The 25,616-nt window shown below is 37.4% G+C and overlaps 1 non-coding gene across 1 annotated transcript; it reads right to left on the reverse strand.

Moving 5' to 3' along the window:
• Window positions 1-4,281: 4,281 nt before the first annotated feature.
• Window positions 4,282-4,361, reverse strand: TRNAL-UAG (transfer RNA leucine (anticodon UAG)). Its single transcript has one exon. It is a non-coding gene; the product is annotated as a tRNA-Leu (tRNA).
• Between the last annotated feature and the right edge of the window lie 21,255 nt (window positions 4,362-25,616).

Raw genomic sequence — 25,616 nt, forward strand, 5'->3', positions numbered from 1 at the left:
ACTTGTCTTATGTGTAAGAGCCCACTCAGATTGTTGATAAAAAAGAAAAGATCTTGAGGAATCGGGTTATCCCTCTAGTTAATGTGATCTCGAGATATCATTTTGGAGACGAAACAACTTGGGAGCTTGAGGAAGAAATGATGAAAGCTTATCCTCATCTTTTCGTTGAATAAGGTATAATAAATTTAGAGGACTAAATTTTTTTTTAAGGAGGGGAGAGTGTAACATCCCCCATTTTTAAAAATTTAGTAAAAGGTTTGTTATTATAAGGATTATTTAATAATTATTTTATATTAAATGATATTATATTAAAGGTTTATGGCTAGGGACCTAAGAGTAAATATTAGGAGTTTGATATAATTTATGAAAGATTCAGATTTAAGTTAAAAAAAGAAAAAGAAAAAAAAATATAGTGGACATGTGTCACTAACTAACATAAGGTTTGTACCACTTATCTTTGCTCTAAAGATGACACCTAGCCCCTTTCATGCATGCATGACACCTTCCAACTTTTGCATTAGCCAAAACCCAAATAATTAGATGAAAGGTTAAAGAAAACAAACCTGAAGAGTTGCAGCCAACGTGAGTTTGAGAAGAGAAGAAGAAGAAGAAGAAGAAGAGCTTGAGGTTTTTCATCAATTTTTCCACATTTGGGATTCAAATAATTTTAAGGCAAGTGTTCTAACCCCATCCCACAGTAACCTTAATCTCTGTTTCCATTTTTATTCTGCAAAATTTGAAAGATTTCTACTGAGAACCAGACCTCCTTTCGTTTTGATATAAAGCTATGAATCTGTAATTTTTCGGTAATCTGACCTCTATGCAATGTTTCAGTCATAACATTTTGTAATAAACTCTGTTTAGACAAAACCTGTTCCATTTGAAAGTAGACAAAAAAACCTTCATTTTGATACTAAGATCGAACGATTTGGAGTTTAAATACCTACTAATACTTCTGTTTAAATTAACCCTATAGATTCTGTAAAATAGGGACCGAAATTTCTGACCTCTTGTTGCTTAACTACTTATAACTTTCTGCCGTGAACTCAGATTCATACAAAGTATGATTTATTCGAAGCTAGACTCAAAATTATTTCTCTATATACATGATTTGAAATTTTTGGAGTACAATTGCTAACTGAAACATCTACTTTTATCGACCCTATGGATTCAGTAAAATAGAGCTAATATTTTCAGACCTTACGCTACAAAATTATCTGTAACTCCCTGTCATAAATTCCAATTCTTGTTAAACTTGATTTTCCTAAAACTAGATTGACAAAGCTTTCTAATAACACCTATTTTTTATAAATTGGAGTATAATTGGTTATCCAAATAGTTCATACAATGTTCCTATCAAATTCTGCCAGAATCGAGCATTGGTCGATTTCGGCTTTCCTTGTTTCTTCTCTTTGGAAATCGATTTTGGAAAAAAACTCTTACTTCATTTAAGCTTTACATTATTACCTTAAATTCCTGTATACTTTTGTCCTTTATTTATTTGTACATTTGCAGCTATCATCTAAAGATCATGTTTGCATCGTAATGATTCGGCACATATATCCCATTGTTCCGCATTTGCTTTCGATATGTGCCTCTTCCAGTTTCATTTCTTTGGACATTGAACTTATCTAACTTTCTTATTTCAATTGAGCTATATATGGTTTCTTGGAATCCTTGTATGCTCTTGCTTTTGTTTCCTTTTAAATCTGAATACATTGTGAAAGATTATGTTTTTATCGTATTGACTCGAAAGGCATATGTAAATTTCATTGTTCCGCATGTGCTTCCAATATATGCTAATTTCAGTATTCATACTGTCCCTTTGTACTCCGGTGTTTATGGGATAACTGTGAACCTTTGCCAGAAATGGTAAAGGGAGTTATGCTTAGAGCCCGCGATGCTCTACCGGCCCCCTATGACTTCACTCAGACTTGGGTGGATGGAGCTCCTAAACGTTTGAGACTTATGTTTGTTGGTCATTCAGAAATGGATGGACCATATTATGTTATGATCCCACTTCACATTCTATGTGTTTGATATGATATCCAAAGCTTTGGCTATGTTTCTATGCATGCTTTGGGTAAGAATGAAATGAATGCATCGTTATGTGACATTTGAGCTTCTATTCATGTTTTGTTCTTTGATATATTTATGAAATGTTATAAGTCTTTGTTATACCTTGAAAAGTACTATATGTCATCGATATGCTCCTTATGCCAATGATATGCTCCAATTACCTTTCCTCGATTGTATAAATAAAACGTGCTTCGAACGATATAATATTGTAATTCTGTATTCAAACAAAACATGCTACTGTTTCACCTGTATCTCTGCTTTGTATTTTGATACCTCATTTGTTTGAAAACTGTCCTCTTTGCTATGGATATGTTAGTCATTTGTTGAGCTTTATATGCTCACCCCGTTGCTATATAAATTTTTCAGGATAGCTTATCGCTCACTAAAATGTGTAAATTGGTTTGAGGCAGTGGAAGACTAGAAGATTTTGGGGCAAATATTTTGTACTTGATAGGTTGATGTTGTATAAGTTCTTTTTGGGTGTAATGAAATATCAATGACAAATCTAGATTGATGTATCTTGTAAATATTTGATAAGTACCTCTTACGTTAGGATTTTGGAAATATTAAGTCTAAACTGTGTACTGATATAAACATGTAGTATATGTTGGTTTTGTGATTGCATTAATTGCCGTGCTTATGGATTTATGATATAGTTATGGTTTAGTTAAGTTGCTTTTGGATTTTAAGAATTATCTAGTGACATGATGTATGATTATAAACTGCACAGGTTTTGTGAATTGTGGATTGTAGAGGTGAATAACTTGAATGTTTTTCTTAGTGACCTCAAATGTGTGATTGGATCCTGGATTGTTTGTTGAATTAAATTTATCAATCTTGAATTAGGTTCACACCTCTTAAATGAGAATTAAATTCGGGGGGGGGGTGTGACAGAATGGGTGGGGTTTTTATAGGCCCCAACCCAGTTTGAATTTGGAGCTCAAAACTGTTAATTCCCGGAATTCTGGGATTTGGCGGTTGCACCTCCTTACTGGAGCGATTGCACCGCCTGGCAGAGCTCGAAGACTGAGCCTCTAGGCGGTGCCACCTTTGTTAGGGGCGGTTGCACCTCCTGCCAAAGCTCGAAGACCGAGCTCAGGCGGTGCCACCTCTTGTCAGGGGAGGTTGCACCGCCCAGTCTCGCTCGGAGACTAAGCCCAAGCGGTGCCACCTCTTGGCTGGGGTGGTTGCACCACCCAGTCTCGCTCGGAGACTTAGCCCAAGCGGTGCCACCTCCTGGCTTGGGCGGTTCAACCGCCTGGCAGAAATCAGGGTCCGAATGGGTTGATCCATTCGGGCCAATTTGGGTTTTTCAGGGGCCCAATTGCCCCAAGATTAAGTTAATGGGATCACCTCCCATTTTCAACTTAATCATTGTGCTAACTACGATATTTCGTAAGATATTTACTGCAATCTTGCTCCGGTGCGTCAATCGCTTCTTCCGACGAACTTTCGTCGATCATCCGATAAACCCTCGGTGATGCTCCTGCGGACTTCTGGCAAACTCCTAGACTTGCGACGATCCACTTGGCGAGTTCCGACGAGCTTCTTTAGCAAGCTCATGGACTTCTCGGATTTGTTCCCGCAAAACCTCCGACGACTATCCGAACTTCTGTCGAACTCTCGAACTCCCAACGTGATCATTGTCTTGACTCCGGCACAACTCCTGCTGCATATCTTACTTTTAATCGTAGTTAATCCTGCACACTTATCTCAACATATAGATTAGATAACAAATGACAATTGACTTCATCATCAAAATCCGAGATTTAACAAATTAATCTCATTATCGTGATCTCATCACGATTTGGTTCTCATTCGAAAGATCCATAAACATCACTTTATATATATATATGTATATATATATATATATGTATGTATATATATGTATATATATATACATATATATATACATACATATATACATATAATATATGTGTATATATACATATATAATTTAAATTCTAATTTTTTAAACTTTAAAATATTAAAAAAAAATACATACAGTAATGTATTATTTCACAAATAGTGTTTAATTGGATGAGTAAGTTCATAATATAAAATATTTGAACCGCCAACTGTCCGATTTTTGTAAACCGAAAAAAATATTTAAGAATAATTTCAATATTGTACTTTTTTATTTTGAGAAGATCGGATAAATTATTAGAGGAATAAAAATAAGATTTAAGAAGTATAATAAACTGACAGTTGTGGGATTTGAACCCACGCCCTTTCGGACCAGAGCCTAAATCTGGCGCCTTAGACCACTCGGCCAAACTGTCTTATTATAAATAAATTTTTATATATCATAAATATGAATTAAATTATTCTCTGTGTTTTACATCACCACACATGGATAAAAGAATAATTAAATAAATTGTTTATATAATTTGTAATATATATTATACAAATTCGATTCAAAATATTATTTATATATAATAATTATTTTATTAATTATTGAATAATAATATCAATGATGTCTTAATCAACCCGACTTAATTCAAGATGGCATGCATAAAATTTTTAACATGACGGGATTTATGTAGACTCAAACATTTATCCTAATCGATTTATATTTATCAAATCAATAATCTATATGGATAAAATAATTTTAGTAAAGAGTAATTGATCTCAATTACGTGCCATAGATAGCCTTTTATAGTAAGTTAATTATGAAATTATTTCATGATACGAGTGAAATATTTATGTTCCCCTATTTTTAGAATATTTTTTGGATTATAAATTTAGTATGATGTCCACATGGGTTAGACATTGATCGGGTTATGTCTTCGCACTACTAATTATGTTATCATATGTCGAGTTGTTATTGTCATAATTATTTTAGTTGATCAAATCATATCGAGCACCGACCCAATATGAACACGTAGGGCTATGACCAATCTGTGCACTTTAACATGCTAAAGTTGGATCTTGGTTGATTCGTCATATTATGCATTGGCTATCGGGTCAATCTACCTAGACCCGATAGATTACTCTCGGTTGACAAATCTACCCACATTAAATATATTCCTCTAGGTCAATCGATCAATGCTTATCGAGAAAATTTCTATGGATCGATTGATATGCTCACATCGAGCAGATTGTGTTGACCTAATAGGTGAGTTGTGGTCCCTTAATCTCTCAAGTCGTGACTCAGCATACCAATATTAGTGCATTGAGGATTATTGTGGCTCAACTTGAGAAGGGCATATCGGGTGGCTCGTTTGATACTTAGCCCAAAAAGGATGGATTGAAAATTCTTTGGATGCTTAGCTTGATAAGGATGCATCTAGCATTCTTTCAATGCTTAGTTTGAGAAAGACACATCAAATACTCTTTGGAGGCTTAGCCCAAGAAGTGTGTATCATGTGCTCTTTGGATATGCTTAGCCCAAGAAAGCATGCATTTGATAGGGTAGGTAAGAATCCACATCATCAAGTGATGGAAGTCTGTTTAGCCTACATTATCATTGTAGGGCATAAGGACCAACAAATGACAATGAAGGATATTATGAGGTTTTGTTCTACACTATTGCCATGATGCCAATAACGGGCAATAAAGAAGGCACTACATCAAGCTAGATTTTCATCTAGCCACATCGAGTAGCAAGGTTGCTGATGTGGTAAGATTTCAATCTATTCATATCAAGCAAATCCAAATCTGTCTACATTGGGTAATAAAATCTACTTCGTCCTAATCTACTCATATAATGTATATATGTTATTGGCGCATATTGTTATAGTTTCTCTTGCCCACATCAAGTAATAAATTTACCTTAGCAACTAACATATAAATCCCTTGATCTGCATATATTGATCGATCGATTAATCATTCGGGTGTTAGAAATTTGTCTCCTTTCAATCTTCTTCTCCAATGGAGCTAAGGGGCCTGTATTGTTAGGATCGGAGCGGCACTAAGAGGGGGGGGTGAATTAGTGCAGCGGATTAAAATTTCAGTTTTAGAAAATCTTTCGTACGATAAAAATAATGTTTCGTTTGAAACCGTTTCAATTGTGTTGAAAGCGTACGTAATAAGATGAGGGCAATGAACTTAGCAAAGTAAAGGTTTGCAGAAAGATAAATGCATAAACATAAATGCAAACCGGAGATTACGCCGATTTTAAAGTGGTTCGGTCAAATGACCTACATCCACTTGCGAGGCCCCTCTTCGATGAGGCTCCCACCTTCCACTAGCAAATCTCTTGAAAGGGAAGGGTAAATACCCCTCTTACAACTCTTTACAAGCGGTTCACTCTCTTACAAATTTTCAGCAAGAAAGAAGGAGGTGAACACTAGCAAAATGAAAACAAAATTAGCTAGGACTTTTCTAAGACCTTTCTCTCGAACACTTGCTGCTCAAAAAGTTGTATTCTCAGTTGAGACTTGAGGGGTATTTATAGGCCTCAAGAGGATTCAAATTTGGGCTCCAAATTTGAATTCTCGTATGTTCCCGATGCTGGCGGTGCCACCGCCCAGCCTAGGCGGTGCCACCGCCTAGGCCAAATCAGCTCACTGGTTGGGCTCCAAACTTGGCCCAAACTAGTCCGAACTCGGGCCCAATTGGCCCCTACTTGGGTTATAGGATTAACACCTAATTCTAACCCTAATTAACGTGCTAACTATGAATTTAAAGACATTTTCTAAGCTATTACAAAGTTCGTAAGTCAAGACTTCTTCCGGCGAGCTTCCGGCAAACTTTTGGCGGTCTTCCGATAAACTCTCGGAAACCATTCTGTGGACTCCCGGCAAGCTCCTAGACTTCACGATTTGATCTTGGCGAGTTCCGATGAGCTTCTTCGGCAAGCTCCGATCTTTCTCGGCGAGCTCCGCGAACTTCCAACGAACCTTCCGGCGAGCTTCCGAAAAACCCTTCGGCAAGCTCCCTACTCATTCTTGGCTAGTTCCGGCAGCATTCCCGACGAACCTTCGGACTTCCGTCGAACTCTCGAACTCGCAATGAATCCTTCATGCTTGACTCCGACACTTTGTTTTGCTTTATGTCTTCGTCGTTATCGTAGTTAATCCTGCACACACAAGCAAAATCTCTACTCCGATCTAGATAATTATTATAAAGTGAATTGACATTCTTTTGCCCGGCACGTCATTGGTTGGCGCTTCGTCCGATTCTTCGGCGCATCATCCTCTCTTGCGGCTTGTTACCCAATCAGCAGTTGACCTCCGTAACGCCGATATCCTTGGCGTAATTCCGCTCTTGGCCCGATACCCGACGTCCGAAGCCTTCTGCCATCCAATATCCTAACGTGATCTCCTCCGGCGCAACGTCAATTCCTCCTACCTTAATTATCTAATCCTGATCGAGTAGACCTGCATCACTCAAAATACAGTTAAACATAAACATAATTATCAATTGGTTTCATCATCAAAATACGAGATTCAACAATCTCCCCCTTTTTGATGATGACAACCAATTGATGACGGAGTTAAACTTAACTCCCGAAGTTTAAACAAACTCCCCCTATCAATATGCCATATTGATAGAACCTTGAATTCAAACTGAATTCAAGTCATTGTAATTATTCATCATGAATACTTGCAACACGTCATTATGAACTCATGCATAGACTTATGCATATCATGTCATCAACATACTTCTCCCCCTTTGTCATCAACAAAAAGGAGAAGTACAACTATTCTTTGTGTTTGTAATATATGTTTATCATTATGCAGTTTTAAAGCTAGAAAATTTAGCAAGTAATGCATCATGCTTAGGACATTCAAGCTATCAAGTTTTAGATATGCAAGTTTTACAGCATACAAGATAGCACTTTTGGTAATGTTCAAGATAGCAAGTTCTACATCATGCAAGCTAGCAATATTGAGATGTTCAAGAAAGCAACTCTTACTTCTTGAAATATGCAAATTTGTCAAGTTTTGCTAGATGTGCAAGTTAGCATTTTTGCCTCTTAAGATAGGAAAGATAGCACATTTGCTTCTTTTGAGATAGCAACTTTTTGCTTCTCTTTAGACTACAAGCTAGCAATTTTTACGATATGTAAGTTTCACAATATACAAGCTAGCAAAAATTTCGAAAGCAAATGCAAGATAGCTTCCTTGTGTAAGCTTATAATTCTTGCTTCCTATTGCAATGTGCAAGTTGCAAGTTTTACTTCTTGAGATAGGTAAGATAGCACTTTTGTAATTTTTGTTTCTTAAGATAGGCAAGCTTGTGATGTTCAAAATAACAAGCTCTTTCTTCTAGAAGTGCCATTTTTGCTTTCTTTACAAAGTGTAAGCTAGCAAAATGTTTGAAAAAGTGATCAAGTTTTGCAACATACAAGTTAGCAAAATTGCCAAACTAGCAAGAGATAATGTTTTACATGAGGCAAGCAAACAATTTGGCAAATGTTACATTTGCATCTTCTCTTTTGAGAAGTGCAATTTTTGCTTTCATCTTGAATTGTGCAAGCTAGTTAGTTTGCCTATTTTCATGATGTCCACGCTAGAAATTCTTGCTCCCCCTTTGTCATTGTCAAAAAGAAGGGAAGACCCTTATATCAATTTTCATATTATGACAAAGGTAAGTATCATTCTTATTTGTGCATCATTATATATTCAAATTAAAACATACACAATTTCAATAACCTTATTTTTCATACACGATACCGAAAAATAAATCAATCATCATTAATAAGCATATCATACATGATACTCAAACATTAAAATTTTCAAGCATTTATCAACATGTTGATCATGATACCAAACATTCATCATTTAAAGCATTCATGATACACATCATATGCAATACATCACATAAAAAGCATAAGTGTTGCATGCATCATTTTAGCAACAATTCGTAGCATTTCATCATATGACAAGATATCAGCAAGTAAAATTACAATGCTAGTTCTTGATATCTTAATATGATGCAAACATGGCATATGGCAATCATAGCATTTCGATTATCAATTTACCATATATTTCGATGCAAGCTTCTTTTGATATCTCAACATAATTCAAATTTAAATATGGTACTTATTAATTCATATATTTATCATTCAAATATAGCACTCATAGTATCAATTCATATATTTCTCCCCCTTTGTCATTACCGAAAAGAAGGGAGAAATCGATGGCCAAAAGATTTTAATCATTATATAAGCCAACTTACAAAATCATGTCATGATATCAAGAAAATTCAAGAATGACATGATTCATTCAATAAATCCTTTTAATAGAGCAAAAGGATTATACAACCAAGGATCATGATTAAAATATATCAATATCATAGATCAAGTCATGATTGGTGATTCATCATAAAGCAAATTAATTTTCAATCATCTCATAAGGCTTTTAAGGAATTTTTGAAACATAGGAGAATGATTAATTTAAGCATGCAATGTTTCAATTAAATTCAAGTCATGAATACCAATACTTTCATATTGTGAGTATCAATTCATGAATACCAAAAGATATTATTTGTGATTCCAATTTTACAAGATCAAGATTATGATTTAAATAAAACTTATTCAAATCAAATCGATAACTTGAAACTCATAATCAAGTCATCAAAATCAATTTCGAGATTCACAAAATATCATGAAATCATTAATCTTGATCCGATGGGAAAAGCATTCTTGAAGTGATTCTTTTTCATCTAACCATGCCTTAGTCATTATATGCCAAATCAAGATAAGCATGAAAGTTCAAGACATAAAGGCAAAATCTTATAAACTAGCTAATCTAAGTAAGATTTTAAACATCTATTTTCAAGCTAGAGTAAGTCAAGGATTCAATTATCTTATGTCATGAATTCCAATAGGCATTTCAAATTATCAACATCACATTAAAAAGATATTTCAAAAAGACATATCGATAAGTGATTCATTTGCATCATTTTATTTTTGGAAGATTCTCCTCTTTCGTAAATAAATCTAGGAGAACAAAATGAATTAAGGGAGATATAATATGATTGAAGCATTGAACATGATTCATATTTAAAATGTGTCTCATGTCATAAGTATGAATCAAGCATTTGCGAAATCCGAAATCATCCTCAAAATCACATTCAATAAATTCATACATGACAAGCATAGATTTATTGAAAAATCGATAAGATAGAGGATCGTATTTCATTTTTATAAATTTCTATTCATGTGATTTGCTTCTTATAAGCATTCCTTTACCTTTAATAAAACAAGTGTCAATATTTAAGACGGAAAGGTAAATTTCATAGAACAAATCATCAAGTATGATTCCATGATAACATCCTTTTAATATCTTGATATTCATCATCAAGATTTTAAAAAAATATGTTTAAGAGAAATCATTAAGACCAAATACATGATACACTCATTTATTTTTAAAATATTCATCATGTTTATTTTCATGAGATTCACAAGATTGGTAAACTAAATTCATTAATCTCAATAGGATATAAAATTTATTTCCATTTCATATAATTGATTTCATGTGAGGGTGTTCAAATCTTTTTGTGAAAACATGTATCATCATTTAAAATCAAAACAAAAGTTTCGTCATAAAACCGTCAAGACCAAACACATCAAAAATAAAACATCATGATATCACATCTATCATCAAAAGACTATCAAGAAATTCATACATAGATGTACATTCACTTTGTCATCTTAATATGTCATGAGAATGTCATCTTAATTCATCATAAAAATGATTAAACCAAAAACATGTTAATCCAAAATGAGAGTATCAAATCAATATTCACTTCAAAAACTCATGCATGACATAAAATCATCAAAATACACATGCATGAATTAATCCTAAGCATTATATATAACTATCATCCATAATGTTGCATACATCATTCAACATTTCAAAACATAACATGTATGAAACCTTAGCAATATACTTTTCATGATCAAATTTTTAATTTTTTCAAAGATGCTAAAAAGAAAAACATGATATAATTTTTGAAAAATAATTTTTTTTTATTTCCTATTCCTACTATCTAAATTAAGAACTCATTAAAAACTTTAAGTAATTTCAAAATAATTCAAGAGAGTTGAGTTACTTACCTTGTAGTTGAAGCTCGTCAAAGCCCTCGTCGTTTCACCTTTGGAAGTTCTTGATTCATTCTTGGTTGCCTTCCTCTTCTTTGGCCTCTTCCTCCGTTCAAGTTCATTGTTTATTTTAGATTTTTGTTTAATGAACTTATTAAGAGTAAGTGTTCGAAGTTCAAGTTCATCATTGTCCTCATCACTTGAGTCATCGCTCAAGTGGTATTTATTTGTCCGGAGTTCCAAATCCTTCCTGTTCTTTGGAAGGTGGTCCAAGTGTTCATTGTGTTCATCATGTGCATTGCGCACCATTTCATATGTCATCAATGAGCCGATAAGTTCTTCAAGTGGAAAAATATTTAAATCTTTTGTTTCTTGTATTATCGTTACTTTTGATTCCCAAGCTTTAGAAAGTGATCGTAAAACTTTACTAACAAGTTCAAAATTCGAGAAACATTTTCCAAGAGCTTGTAAACCATTGACGACATCCATAAAACGGGTGTACATGTCAACAATGGTTTCGCTTGGCTTCATTCGAAAAAGATCGAAATCATGTATTGAAATGTTAACTTTCGAGTCTTTGACTCTACTAGTTCTCTCGTGCGTGATTTCAAGTGTTCGCCAAATATCAAAAATCGTTTCGCACGTTGAAATCCGATTGAACTCATTTTTGTCCAAAGCACAAAACAAGGCATTTATAGCCTTTGCATTTAAGGGAAAAACCTTCTTCTCCGATTCATTCCATTCGTTCATCGGAAGAGAAGATTTTTTAAATCCGTTTTCGACAATAGTCCAAAGCTCGAAATCCATAGAAATGAGGAAGATCCTCATACGGGTCTTTCAATACGTGTAATCCGACCCATTAAACATAGGTGGACGTGTGATAGAGTGTCCCTCTTGCATGCCGGAGTAAGCCATCTCTCTTGGGTATTAAACCAAATATGAGAGTGAGCCTTGCTCTGATACCAATTGTTAGGATCGGAGCGGCACTAAGAGGGAGGGGTGAATTAGTGCAGCGGATTAAAACTTCGGTTTTAGAAAATCTTTCGTACGATAAAAATAATGTTTCGTTTGAAACCGTTTCAATTGTGTTGAAAGCGTACATAATAAGATGAGGGCAATGAACTTAGCAAAGTAAAGGTTTGCAGAAAGATAAATGCATAAACATAAACGCAAACCGGAGATTACGTCGATTTTAAAGTGGTTCGGTCAAATGACCTACATCCACTTGCGAGGCCCCTCTTCGATGAGGCTCCCACCTTCCACTAGCAAATCTCTTGAAATGGAAGGGTAAATACCCCTCTTACAACTCTTTACAAGCGGTTCACTCTCTTACAAATTTTCAGCAAGAAAGAAGGAGGTGAACACTAGCAAAATGAAAACAAGATTAGCTAGGACTTTTCTAAGACCTTTCTCTCAAACACTTGCTGCTCAAAAAGTTGTATTCTCAGCTGAGACTTGAGGGGTATTTATAGGCCTCAAGAGGATTCAAATTTGGGCTCCAAATTTGAATTCTCGTATGTTCCCGATGCTGGCGGTGCCACCGCCCAGCCCAAGAGGTGTCGCCGCCCAGCTCTCGGGTGCTGGGCGGCGCCACCTCCCAGCCTAGGCGGTGCCACCGCCTAGGCCAAATCAGCTCACTGGTTGGGCTCCAAACTTGGCCCAAACCAGTCCGAACTCGGGCCCAATTGGCCCCTACTTGGGTTATAGGATTAACACCTAATTCTAACCCTAATTAACATGCTAACTATGAATTTAAAGATATTTTCTAAGCTATTACAAAGTTCGTAAGTCAAGACTTCTTCCGGCGAGCTTCCGGCAAACTTCCGGCGGTCTTCCGATAAACTCTCGGAAACCATTCTGCGGACTCCCGGTAAGCTCCTAGACTTCACGATTTGATCTTGGCGAGTTCCGATGAGCTTCTTCGGCAAGCTCCGATCTTTCTCGGCGAGCTCCGCGAACTTCCAATGAACCTTCAGGCGAGCTTCTGAAAAACCCTTCGGCAAGCTCCCTACTCATTCTTGGCTAGTTCCGGCAACATTCCCGACGAACCTTCGGACTTCCGTCGAACTCTCGAACTCGCAATGAATCCTTCGTGCTTGACTCCGACACTTTGATTTGCTTTATGTCTTCATCGTTATCGTAGTTAATCCTGCACACACAAGCAAAATCTCTACTCCGATCTAGACAATTATTATAAAGTGAATTGACATTTTGTTGCCCGGCACGTCATTGGTTGGCGCTTCGTCCGATTCTTCGGCGCATCGTCCTCTCTTGCGGCGTGTTGCCCAATCAGCGGTTGACCTCCGCAACGCTGATATCCTTGGCGTAATTTCGCTCTTGGCCCGATGCCCGACGTCCGAAGCCTTCTGCCATCCAATATCCTAACGTGATCTCCTCCGGCGCAACGTCAATTCCTCCTACCTTAATTGTCTAATCCTGATCGAGTAGACCTGCATCACTCAAAATACAGTTAAACATAAACATAATTATCAATTGGTTTCATCATCAAAATACGAGATTCAACATGTATTGGGTAGTGGAAACATGTCTCTGCCCGACCTGCTTCTTGTGTTTCTAATGTACCCCTATCGAGAAACTTAATTTGCTTGGTCGATCAACTATATGGGCTCTAATCTACTCGCATCAAGCATATTAATTTATTAGAACGAACATCAATAATGGCCTTAATCTGCCCACATTTGACATCTTAGTTTATCATGCCATACAACCATAAGGGCTTCAATCTAGCCATATCAAGTAGATTAGTTTGTTAGGTCAAACATTTATAGGGGTCTCGATCTATCCATATAAGGCATCAATTTTTTCTTGGTTGATCTACGCATATTGGGTAGAATTTGATCCAAATATCAACCGACCAATATCCAGCAAGTTAGCTCTATATTAAAGATGCATGTGCCCACAAAGGATGTGTTAATCATTTGGATTTTTTTTATCCATGAAAGACAAATCAAATGCTCTCATCCATAAAGGGCGTATTATGTTTTAAAAGATGATTTTATTATTAAAGAACATATTAGGTGCTTTAGATACTTTTGTTTACAAAATACTCATCATGCATCAAAGACACTCACATCGATGAAGGACAAGAAATTATCATAAAAAACACTTCAAGTTGTGTCGATAGCATTGACATCATACAACGCGCTTCAAGCTATACTATGTCATTATAAAAAGTGCTTTTTAGTTATATTGATTGTTTTGTAAGTGGAGAGTGAAGCACCTTTGCTAAAGCACCTATTGAGCAGGCTAATGAGTTCATGCGACAGGCTCTTCTTCAAGTACTAAAATAATAGTGTGAATGTTAGTGATATCTGGATCAATTCAACTCGGTTCTAAGCCACATGCACAAGAAGATAGATGTGGCCGAAGGGAAGACTTAATGCTTGGGATAGATGTGGGCTTGGATGCTTGTCTCATGATTGACTTGTACAAAGATTAAAGTTAGGTGAAGTTTTTGATGTGATTCCTTCGATACTTATAGTCGACAGAGGTAGAGAAACTTTAGTAAACAATAACTGACCTCGATTATTAGGCCTTTGATAGCCTTTATAGCAAGTTAGTTAGAGGAATATTCTATAAAACTAACAAGAATATTTCTTATCCCGTTATTTATAGGATATTCCTCAAATTAGGTGTTGCAGTCGATTTGATTTTGGGATGAATATATCTCCGATCAATATTAAATCAATAATTTATTTCAAAATCAAAATATTACCCAAAAGACTATATTTATATATTTTGTAGAGTAAACTTTTAATTCATTTAAAAAATTAACTGTTCTTTATTATTTTTCTTTCAAAACTTATATTATTTCTTCAGTGGCTAATGATCCGACGGTGCATACTAACGATCTGGGCCGCCTCGAGGCACAGCTCATTGCTGTGTCCGTTATCCAACACCATACTTGTAACAAATGCACGTGGCTCCATAAAACAAAGTATGGCCTAGCGGGCGCGGAACATGAGGAATTGCAGAACCACGATTAGCTGACATGTCATTTATAAAGAAGAATGCTGTCCGAGAATAGATCGACCCCTTGTTCCAGATCTTGGCCGTTGGTTTCGTTAGATTAGATCAAGGACGGTAGTTGATGCGTTTTGCCTACCACTTGATGTGGCGCTAATTTTGCCAATGCGAGAATAACCGAGGGGGCCCCGCATTCTTCGCCACTGTTATGGTGGAGAGGAAAGCCACCGACGGAAGCCTGACGCCGGAGAGTGAGGACGATGGGGACGTTCAGCCGTCAAGGATCCTCCTTCTGCGACCGCTTTGTGGGCCTCTTTGTCGCCCTCCGCGGACCTCTGCCGGCGCCAAACTGTCCGGGTTAGAGCTTCATGAAGACGACGTCTTCTGGATTGGCTTCGGGCGCTCCTCCTTCGACCCGGTCGGCCACGGTTCCCCCGGAACCGTTCCTCCCGATGCCATGGGAAGCCCGAATTATTCCCGTACCCTCTCCTCCCTCTCCGGCGCCGGCCCCGGATCAAGCTGTCTCACCCTCCTGAGCTCTGGCATCATCGCAGCCCTCTCTGAGGACCCTTTATCGGCGCAAACGTCCCCCTACGGCCTCCGCCAGGACGACCCCAGCGACGTCCAAGACACAATCGAAGTACTCGCTGTCGGTACCCGTTGGGGAGATTGACCAGCAGTCGGCTCCGGTCAATATGCCCGCGGTACCGCCGGAGGTGAAGAAAGGTTGGGAGGAGGACGGGGACGACTACGAGATGCTTCCGCCGCACGAGATTGTGGCGAGGGCTTCCGGGAATGGGTCACCGATGATCCCCTTCTCGGTGTTGAAGGGAGCCGGGAGGACTCTCAAGGGGAGGGATCTGCGCCGGGTTCGCAATGTCGTGCTGCAGAAGACAGGTTTTCTTGATTGAGTTATGATACAGCTTTCTTGCTTCAGTAAAATTTTGGCTCATTTAGTAATATTGCGGCATAGTTTTTGAAGATAATTTTTTTTTGTAAAAGGAATGATTTCATTTGGTGTTCCTTAAAGAGTTGCTAGTTTGAAGTTAATTTTGTTGGGGAGAGGGCCCGAGACGGATTTCGAGGTAATGCATATTTATACGAAAAGATTTTTTAATTATATATTTAAATCATATATATATATATATAAGTAATGTTAAATCTTCAAATGATAGATTGATGAAAAATTAGAGTATATTAGGAATAAAAAGTCATCTCTATCATGATTATCTATTATGTTATGACAAGATTGAGTTTCTATCAAAAACCTAAATCTTAGATCGATGCAATTTAAATATCTTACAAACAAGAGATTTTGTAAGGGAGTCGGTCATCTAGTTGACCAGAAGTATGAACATGAGAAAACAAAAGGCTTTGTAAGGGATTCATCTAGTTGACGAGAAGTATAAACATGAGAAAACATATTTGACATCTAATATCTTGATCTCTAGTAAAGAAGAAATTGATGATAATATGTATCATGCGAGAGTGGAATATCGATATTATTATTTTATATTGTAGGAGTGCAGTGGGGTGGGAAGTAATTTCAAATTTGTATAGTATATTGATGACCTAGGTGACTTCTATAGTGGTGGTGGCGATGATTTGGTATTCAACTTCAATGATGAATCTTGCGATTGTATTTTATTTCTTGAAAGTTCAACTGATTAGATTTACTTCAAGGAAGACAGTGTAGGCTGATATATATGTTTTATCGTCAATATTGTCTATCCAATCAGTATTGATAAATGCATAGATGAATGTTTACATAGAAGTAGTTCATGATTAAGAATCTATTTAAGGTATTACATGATATGTTTCAATGCATACAAATATATAGTGAAGGGTCGATGCATGAATTGTGATAATTTATTTATTACAAATAAAATGTTTAGACATGTAAGAGATAAAAACTACAAGGAATCGAGTACTTACCAATACTATATGAGATATGTAATACGACTGTTATCATATAATTTAAGTAACTCAAGAGTACATAGTAGAGTAACGACTTCCTTAAGTATCATATTTATCACACATGACTTTATGCTAATCTAGATATTTTTGAGCTTGGATGATACTTGTTAGTTTAGTAAGGTTAGGTAGAGATCTTATAGTAGTGTAAAGATCAAAGATTTAGTATAGTTTGAATATATTATCATGTGATGTCTAGACTGAATAGTATTATTGGGTTATATCGAAAGTATAAGAATTGATGAACAATTAGTAACATGTACTTGATCGGATTGATGTACTTCGATATCACTTGATCAAAGAGATAACAAAGACATCATTTATTATGTCGAAGGCATTGTAGAGTAAGTTAATATAGATATAAATGGAAAAGTTGAAAGGGGTATGATGCTGCTAGATTGGAGAAATAAGGGAGTAGAGATTTAAAGGAAAACTACTCGTTAATATAGTGAGGGGTGCTCTAAGGGGTTTGATATATACTCATATGAACCCAATAATAGATAGTTATTATAGTAACTTATGCTACTAAAAGAGCAAGATTTTATAAGGAAAAGATGGACTTAACAAAAATAATGATGTGATATAAAAACTTATTAAATTTGAGAATCATATTACCGAAAACTATTGAAAACTATTGTGTTCTTGAGAGTATTTGATGAGGATGCAAGTCTTGGATCTTAGTATTAACTTAAGAGAAATATAAAGATGTAAACAAGAATAATGAAATTTGTTGATTGTTTATATAATCTATAAAATTTATCCATACACATTATAGAATTTAACTTATGAAAAATATAAAATTATTATTTTATATTTATCTTTATCATAATCTTTAATGTATTGTGTGGTATTAGGGGAGACATTAAGGTTTTTTCGGCGATTAAGGGAAACAAATGTGAATGCTCGACATCTACCTTTGTTCCTTTTTTTTATTTATGTGATAATTAATCTCTTATTTCTTCTTATTTTGTTTAAATTGCTATAAACAATTTAGAATTAAAATTTATGAAACTTGGTCTTTGAAGGATTATTTAATGGGTGAGCTTTTTTTTTTTCTGTTAAATCATCTACCAACATAATATTGATAGAAAGAATAGAAGATAAGAGAATAGAAAATAAAAAGAATTATTGAAGAAGCTTTAGCTTGAATGCATTTAACATATCCCTAAATAGATTAGGAGGGATACCGATCTTGGATCGATACAAAGCAAATAGTTTACGAGCCAGAAACTTCGTGAGTAGGGTAAGAGCAGATTGTTGCTGTTGTTGTTGCTATTACTGTGGTTACGACAATGACGACGACGACTACAACAGAGGAGAACTCTATAGCAATAGAGAAAGCTAAAAGAGGAAGCAGAGGACAACAACTTGGGAGAAGAGCATATCACTACAGTTGCAGTTACTGCGGTAGAGAGGGCTGCTGCGACAAGGATGGCGGTAGCGACACTTCTCACTCGAGTGAGATGCGGGAATAAGGAGAAGAGATCGCTGGCCGGGGAGCAGTTACGAGGGTGCGTCGGCTCTACCTCTACAGAAAGAGGCAAAGGAAGGGCCGCAGTAAAGAATGCTCCCGACATAGGGAGGAGAAGCCGGCATAGGGAGGAGAAGAGGGCACGACGTGGTGGCCCTTGTTCAGGGCCGAAGGAGGATTTTCTGTAACAGAATAAAGGATTTTCCGTATTTTCCATAACAGAATAGAGAGATTTCCTCAATAGGAGAGGCTTATAATATCTAATAGTGGTTAAGTTGCCTATAAAGAGCAAGATTAAAACATGCAAATCTTTGAGCTCGTTGCCTTTGATATTTAGACATTATTCATTCTATTATATTAAGGTGGTGTTTTAATATATATTTGTAGAAAATAGATTTAGGTAAATGTGTAATTATGGAATACTATGAGTGTTTGATAAATGATAGATGAACATTGTATTTTAAATATGTATTGACATAAGTATTGTTTGATAAAATTATATTTAAAAATTTATTAAAAATTATGTGATAGATTTATCTTTTTAATATTTTTATATTTATTCAAAAGTGAATACATATTTTTCATTTAAATGAATGCATGCTTCAAGAGGAAAGTATTTTTTAAGTAATTTATCAATAAAAACCCCTAGTAATAAGCTTTTACCATATAACCTCCATATTTGATTTGTTTTGACCAAAATACTCTCAATGAAACGAAAAAAGTTTGATAATTATTCTTTGACTAACTCTGACTTGGTTTTTTAAGAATTGAATCAAATATTTAACTAAATTTTAACTATCTAATTTGATTTAATTGAGCCCTTACTCATTAATTTTTTCAAAGTACCCCTACCTCTATTCCACCTCCCCATTGGTATCCTCTTCTCACCCTTCCTCTTTGCTACCTCCTAATACTCCACTTCTGGCTCTTCATCCTCTCACTCCAACTCTATCATCGCCTCCTCCCTCTCCTTTGTCTCTTTTTTTCTTCTACTCCTCCACTGCTCTCTCTCTCTCTCTCTCTCTATTCCACCTCCCCATTGGTATCCTCTTCCTCACCCTTCCTCTTTGCTTCTTCCTAATACTCCACTTCTGGCTCTTCATCGTCTCACTCCAACACTATCATCGCCTCCTCCCTCTCCTTTGTCTCTTTTTTTCTTCTACTCCTCCACCTCTCTCTCTCTCTCTCTCTCTCTCTCTCTCTCTCCTTCTCTTCATCTAGAAAAATTATTACACTCATTCATATAATATATTAAAAAAATATTAATTTTTATATAAAAATATTTTAAATTTATTATAAAACTAAAAATCTTTAGTTACCCTAAAATATATTCATTTATATATAATTATCCAAAAAATTATACTTAGATTATACCCGAGTTATACTCATTTACATAACATATTAAAAATATATTAATTTTTATATAAAATTATTCTTAATCTATCATAAATTAGAAATATATCTTAGTAGTTCTAGAAAAATTTAAATTGGTTTAGTGAAAATTAACTCAGGTTATACGAGATTATAAACTTAATAAAAATATTTTATCAAATGAATGTCACAAATAAAGTTCTAAACAAGATGTTTATTGTAATACTTATGTATGTCCGTGTCTTTTGGTTTGTTTATATTTTGCACAACATGTAGAGAGACGGTCGAAGATTTAACAGCCCCATTTTAGTTTGGTTTGGTAGCTTTCTTATGCTTGTAAATAAAAGTTATATCATGTGAACACTTGTGAGAGATATTCGGTCTGTAGTGGACCATTTTGACAATTTGTTGTGCAACCATTCAGAGCTTATAAAGTATGTTTATAATTTGCATTGGCTATGAAGTGTTTCCTGAAATATTTGCTTGTGGATCCTGAGTGAGGCGCTTTCTCTAACCTATTTTCTCTTTTGTAGGTCCTAAGGGACCATGGGAGGTTTTAGGGAGGCTGACCTTTGCGGACGGACATGCAAGGGTACCGCACGACTTAGGCAAAACCAGCTAAGTCTGTGATAGATGGTATCAGAGAAGATAAGCACTCATAGAAATACTTGACGTGTAAACGTGGGGTACCTAGCGGGGTTGCGTTGAAGGCAGTTAGAACACGTGACCATTTAGGGGAAAATGGGCATGGAGATGTAAGGAAAAGAAGTCGCTCGGAGGAGCGGGCATTTGAGATTAACATTCAGAGGAATGACCAATCCTTCGCGCAAGAGACACCATGAGAACAAGCAAGCTTGGAAGAATGCATAGCGCACAAAGGTTTGGATGGCTGAATTCGAGCTACGGCTCGACGTTGACAATATACTTGATGGTCCTCAAGGCAAGCGAGGCGCTTAGTAAAGGATAAGACCATGTAAGGTGGAATGAGTTGCTCAGCGACGAAAGAGTTGTGCAAAGCTTACAAAGGTGAGGGGAATTGCTAACTCGAAGAATTCAGCACTCATGTATGGGCTTGTATGCGGACGATAGAATATTCGGCCATCCCAAGGCGACTGAAACTCGGCGCCATGGAGCATTGAAACTTTCTCTTCGGTATGTGAAGGATACGTCCGTAGGAGGCTGAAGTGTGTAGCGAGTTCAGCATATTGCTAGGCCTTGAGTGATGTAGCAAGTGCGTTTACAGGAGGCAGAAAAATGCATAGTTTGTTTAGCAAATCAGAGTAGTCCAAGAGGATGGTGGTCTCCGAAACTTTCAGAGAGAAAGAAGAAAAGAGAGATACTGCTCCAATGGGATAGATATCCAGGAGAGATAGGTCCCAATTCTCCAAAGGGAGAATTATGTGCAATAGATCGCACATATTGAGGAGGAGTACCTCAAAAATAATAACTCCACGAAGCTCAATGGACCGAGCAAGCGACGAGGAATCATCGTATGATCTCGCTTGAGAGAATGCATTGGTGGATGCATTACGAGATCAAGTGGGGGAGCGACCCAAAGTAACACAACTGAAGGCACACTTGGAGTTTACATAGAGATCAGACTCAATGAAGGGTTAACCCGTGGAATGGTGGGCACGAGGGCCGCCATCAACTTAATGCAAAATGAGAAGCAGAGCAACTTGGGTGTAACTTGGCAAAGTACCCAAGCCGCATGAAGGGAGCCAGCATAGAAGATGAAACATGGAGCGAAGGCATAAAGCTTTCCTTGGATAGAGGTCAAGGACATGAACTCTTGTAGAGGTAAGAGTAGGATCATATTGTTCCATGGGTCTTTGATTTTGATGAAGCAGACTCATCTTACATAGTGCTAAAGATAAAGGGAGCTTCTGGGCACATGCACCTTATCTCGGAGAAGTATTTGATAGAGGAACTAAGGCAACTCAACTTACGGAGGCGAAGTTGGGTTCAGAAGGCCTTGGCATGGGGCAAGAGGACGCGGAGTTGGGCACTCTTGAAGAATATACCACAGTGTTGCCATTTAGTTGCCATGAAGGAAGCAGTGCACAGCAAAAATTATGCTGGTAGGGGCAGAGGCCCAAGATCCAAACAATGGTACACTAATTACAGTAAAGTCGGGGGACTTCGGGAGCTACTAGGCGACGGATTGTCCTAGAGCGGTGGAAGAGGCTACACATGGAGGGATCACAATTCGAGTTCATCCCACAAGGATCAGAATGCAATAAAGATGTCACCAGGAGGCGACATGGTGCAGCGGATCATGGTAGAACAGTTCATGGCAATGCAATGCACACAACATAGTCCTGTGAGGGACTAGATCATACGGAGGTATGATCGGGAGCTATTGGAAGCTCCACTTCGGTGAACAATACGACGGTAAGAAGGGCTATGGATTCTGTTGGGAAATCTTGGGGGCGACATCACATGCATAACGGAAGAACAAGAAAATAAAATCCCTGATTCCCAAAGAGATGTTCGTCGTCGTGCGAAGATTGGTGCACAAAATCCATGAAACTGAAAAACTGCGTATATAGTAGATTGTGTTACATAGGGAGATCGTATATCCCTATTTCCTTATATATCCTTAGGAGAGGGTGAAGGAGGTCAAGCGTCCTCCTCTCTAGCGGTGATCCACACATTAGGGCTACGACGACGCTCCTCAAAACTCCAGGCCTGCTCTAAGGTGGAGAGTGGAAGGAGAATAGAGGCAAGCAAAGGCTCTAGCCTATGAGGCTCTGAATCCCTCCTATTTATAGAGGTCCCTTGTCAAACCCTAATGGATCCTCCCCTAGTGGGTATTGAATCTGCATCCAATAACCCAAGCCTTTTAGATTACTAGATCCCTTTCCAATAATCTCTTATGGGCTCTTATTGGATCTCGTCCATGGGATCCAATAATTCAGGGGCTTATTGGATATCCAATAAGACAAGGGCTCCGTCAGATATCTCATATCCGAACCTCTACCCATCGCAATGCCTACCATATGTGTATGACCCTTTAGGCCTAATATCGAGCTGGCAGTGAGTCATACTTGTCAGAACTCCTTCTAACTCAGTAAATTATTATCTTTGTAATAATTCACTCGACTCATCGATTACGGACGTATTAGGCCACTATGCCGTAGTCCTCGGACAATACAGGGGAATCCAATCCATTGGACCTGTCTGTCCTCAATTACCATGTACCTACAGTCCTTCATCCATCTAATATCCCAGAGACCATATATCGAGCATGGTGCTGTCAGACCCATACGGTTTCTACTCGAGTCTCACTCTAATCGGATTCTCCTGGAGAACTCTTTCTCTCTCAACCCGAATGACCCTAGCCAGGGATTTGTCTGAGCAAAAATACATGGGATATTCCTCTCATGACACCGAGAGTGGATGATCCTCTATCGACACTCAATAGCCCTCGTAGGGTCGACTACCACTCCCAATGACCAATTGTACTAGATCTGGGATAGCCAAACCTATAAGTCTGGTATCAAAGAGTGGAGCACTCATACAGGACATCCTTGGTGTCTCAAGTCTAAGGACCAGGTACATCACTAGGACTATAGAATCGCTGTTTGACAATAAGGCATCATCAACCATCCAACATTCCGTAAGCGGATCAATCAGTGAACTCATTCTTCAATGAGCACCTGTATTGTATCCCTAGTGCCCCTACACGAACAGCTATGAGACCAGTTGCATCCATCACATGGACGGGTATACATCACACAAGTCTGTCCGGTTATCACGATGTCCCTCTCGAGTAACCTATGACCGGGATTATTTAGGATCTGTGTTTAAAGGTGAATCGATCTCATTATCGTGATCTCATCACGATCCGATTCCTATTGTACAAATCCAAGGACATCACAATATATATATATATATATATATATATATATATATATATATATATATATATATATATATATATATATATATATATATATATATATGCAATAGTTATAAAGTGATATATGCTAAAATATAATAAGCAAAAAGATTCTTTATCAAGTCACACATGCCATCACTCACGTGATTGGCTTGCTGGGCACCTATGACTAGCAATCTCTCACTTGATCTAAAGCCAATCACCTATGTGTTTGATCCCCATCAGACCCCTATGACGCTCAAAGACAATATGAGACAACGACTTTGTTAGTGGATCTACAATGTTATCTTCGGATGTAACTCTTTCCACTGTTACATCTCCTCGGGTTACGATCTCTTTGATAAGGTGGAACCTCCTCAGAACATGCTTAGATTTCTGATGAAACCTGGGTTCATTCGCTTAAGCAATCGCCCCGTTGTTGTCGTAATATAAGGAGATCGGCTCCTCGCTACCCGGCACGACTCCCAAATATGTCATGAACTTCTTCACCCAGACTCCCTCATTTGCTACATCTGATGCAGCAATGTACTCTGCCTCTGTGGTCGAGTCAGCAGTAGTATTTTGCTTGGAACTCTTCTAGCATATTGCTCCTCCATTCAAGGTGTACACATACTCTGAATTCGACTTGCTATCATCGACATCAGACTGAAAATTTGAGTCCATGTAGCCTTCAACCTTAAGGCTATTATCTCCATATACTAGTAAAAGATCCTTAGTTCTTCTCACGTACTTAAGGATACACTTTACTGCTTTCTAGTGCTCCAAGCCTGGTTCCGTCTGATACCTGCTCGTGACACTCAGAGCATGCGTTATATCAGGCCTAGTACATAGAATGACATACATAATAGACCTTATTGCTAAGACATAAGGTATAATATCCTTGTTCGCCCTTTCTTCTGGAGTCTTTGGGGATATACTCGTAGAAAGCGATATCCCATGTCTCATCGGTATGAGACCTCTCTTGGAATTTTCTATGTCAAACCTTTTGACAATGGTTTCTATGTACCTGGACTAGGACAAGCCAAGCATCATCTTAGATCTATCTCTATAAATTCTAATTCCCAAGATATAGGATACTTCGCCTAAGTCCTTCATGGAGAAGTGTCTAGATAACCAAGTCTTTACTGTGGATAGCATTCCTACATCATTCCCAATTATCAGGATGTCATCCACATATAACACCAAAAAGGTGATAGCGCTCCCACTTACCTTCCTGTACACACAAGGCTCATCTTCGTTCTTAACGAAGTCATAAGATCTGATTGCCTCATCAAATCTTATGTTCCAACTTCGGGAAGCTTTCTTGAGTCCATAAATGGATCTAAGCAACCTATACACTTTATTTGGGTAGTTCTTGGACATAAATCCCTCATGTTGCATCATATACACCTCCTCCTCGAGGTTCCCATTGAGGAATGCAATTTTCACATCCATCTGTCAAATCTCATAATCATAGTGTGTTGCAATAGCCAATAGAATTATGATGGATTTCAACATTGCTACGGGTGAGAAGGTTTAGTCGTAGTCAACACCTTGCCTTTGACGATACGCCTTAGCCACTAGCCTTGCTTTATAGGTCTCTACCTTTCCATCTACTCCAATCTTTTTCTTAAAGATCCACTTGCAACCGATGGGTACAATATCTTCGGGTGCATCAACTAGGTTCTAAACCTTGTTGAAGTACATAGAATTTATCTCAGAATTCATGGCTTCTTGTCACTTCCCGGAGTCTATACTCATAATAGCCTCCTCGTAGATTTGAGGATCAATATTCTTAACATCCTCTCCTCTAATATGTCCCACATATCTCTCAAGAGGATGGGATACTCTATCAG

Source organism: Musa acuminata, chromosome BXJ1-5 (genome assembly GCF_036884655.1).
Source record: "Musa acuminata AAA Group cultivar baxijiao chromosome BXJ1-5, Cavendish_Baxijiao_AAA, whole genome shotgun sequence".
Classification (NCBI taxonomy): domain Eukaryota; kingdom Viridiplantae; phylum Streptophyta; class Magnoliopsida; order Zingiberales; family Musaceae; genus Musa; species Musa acuminata.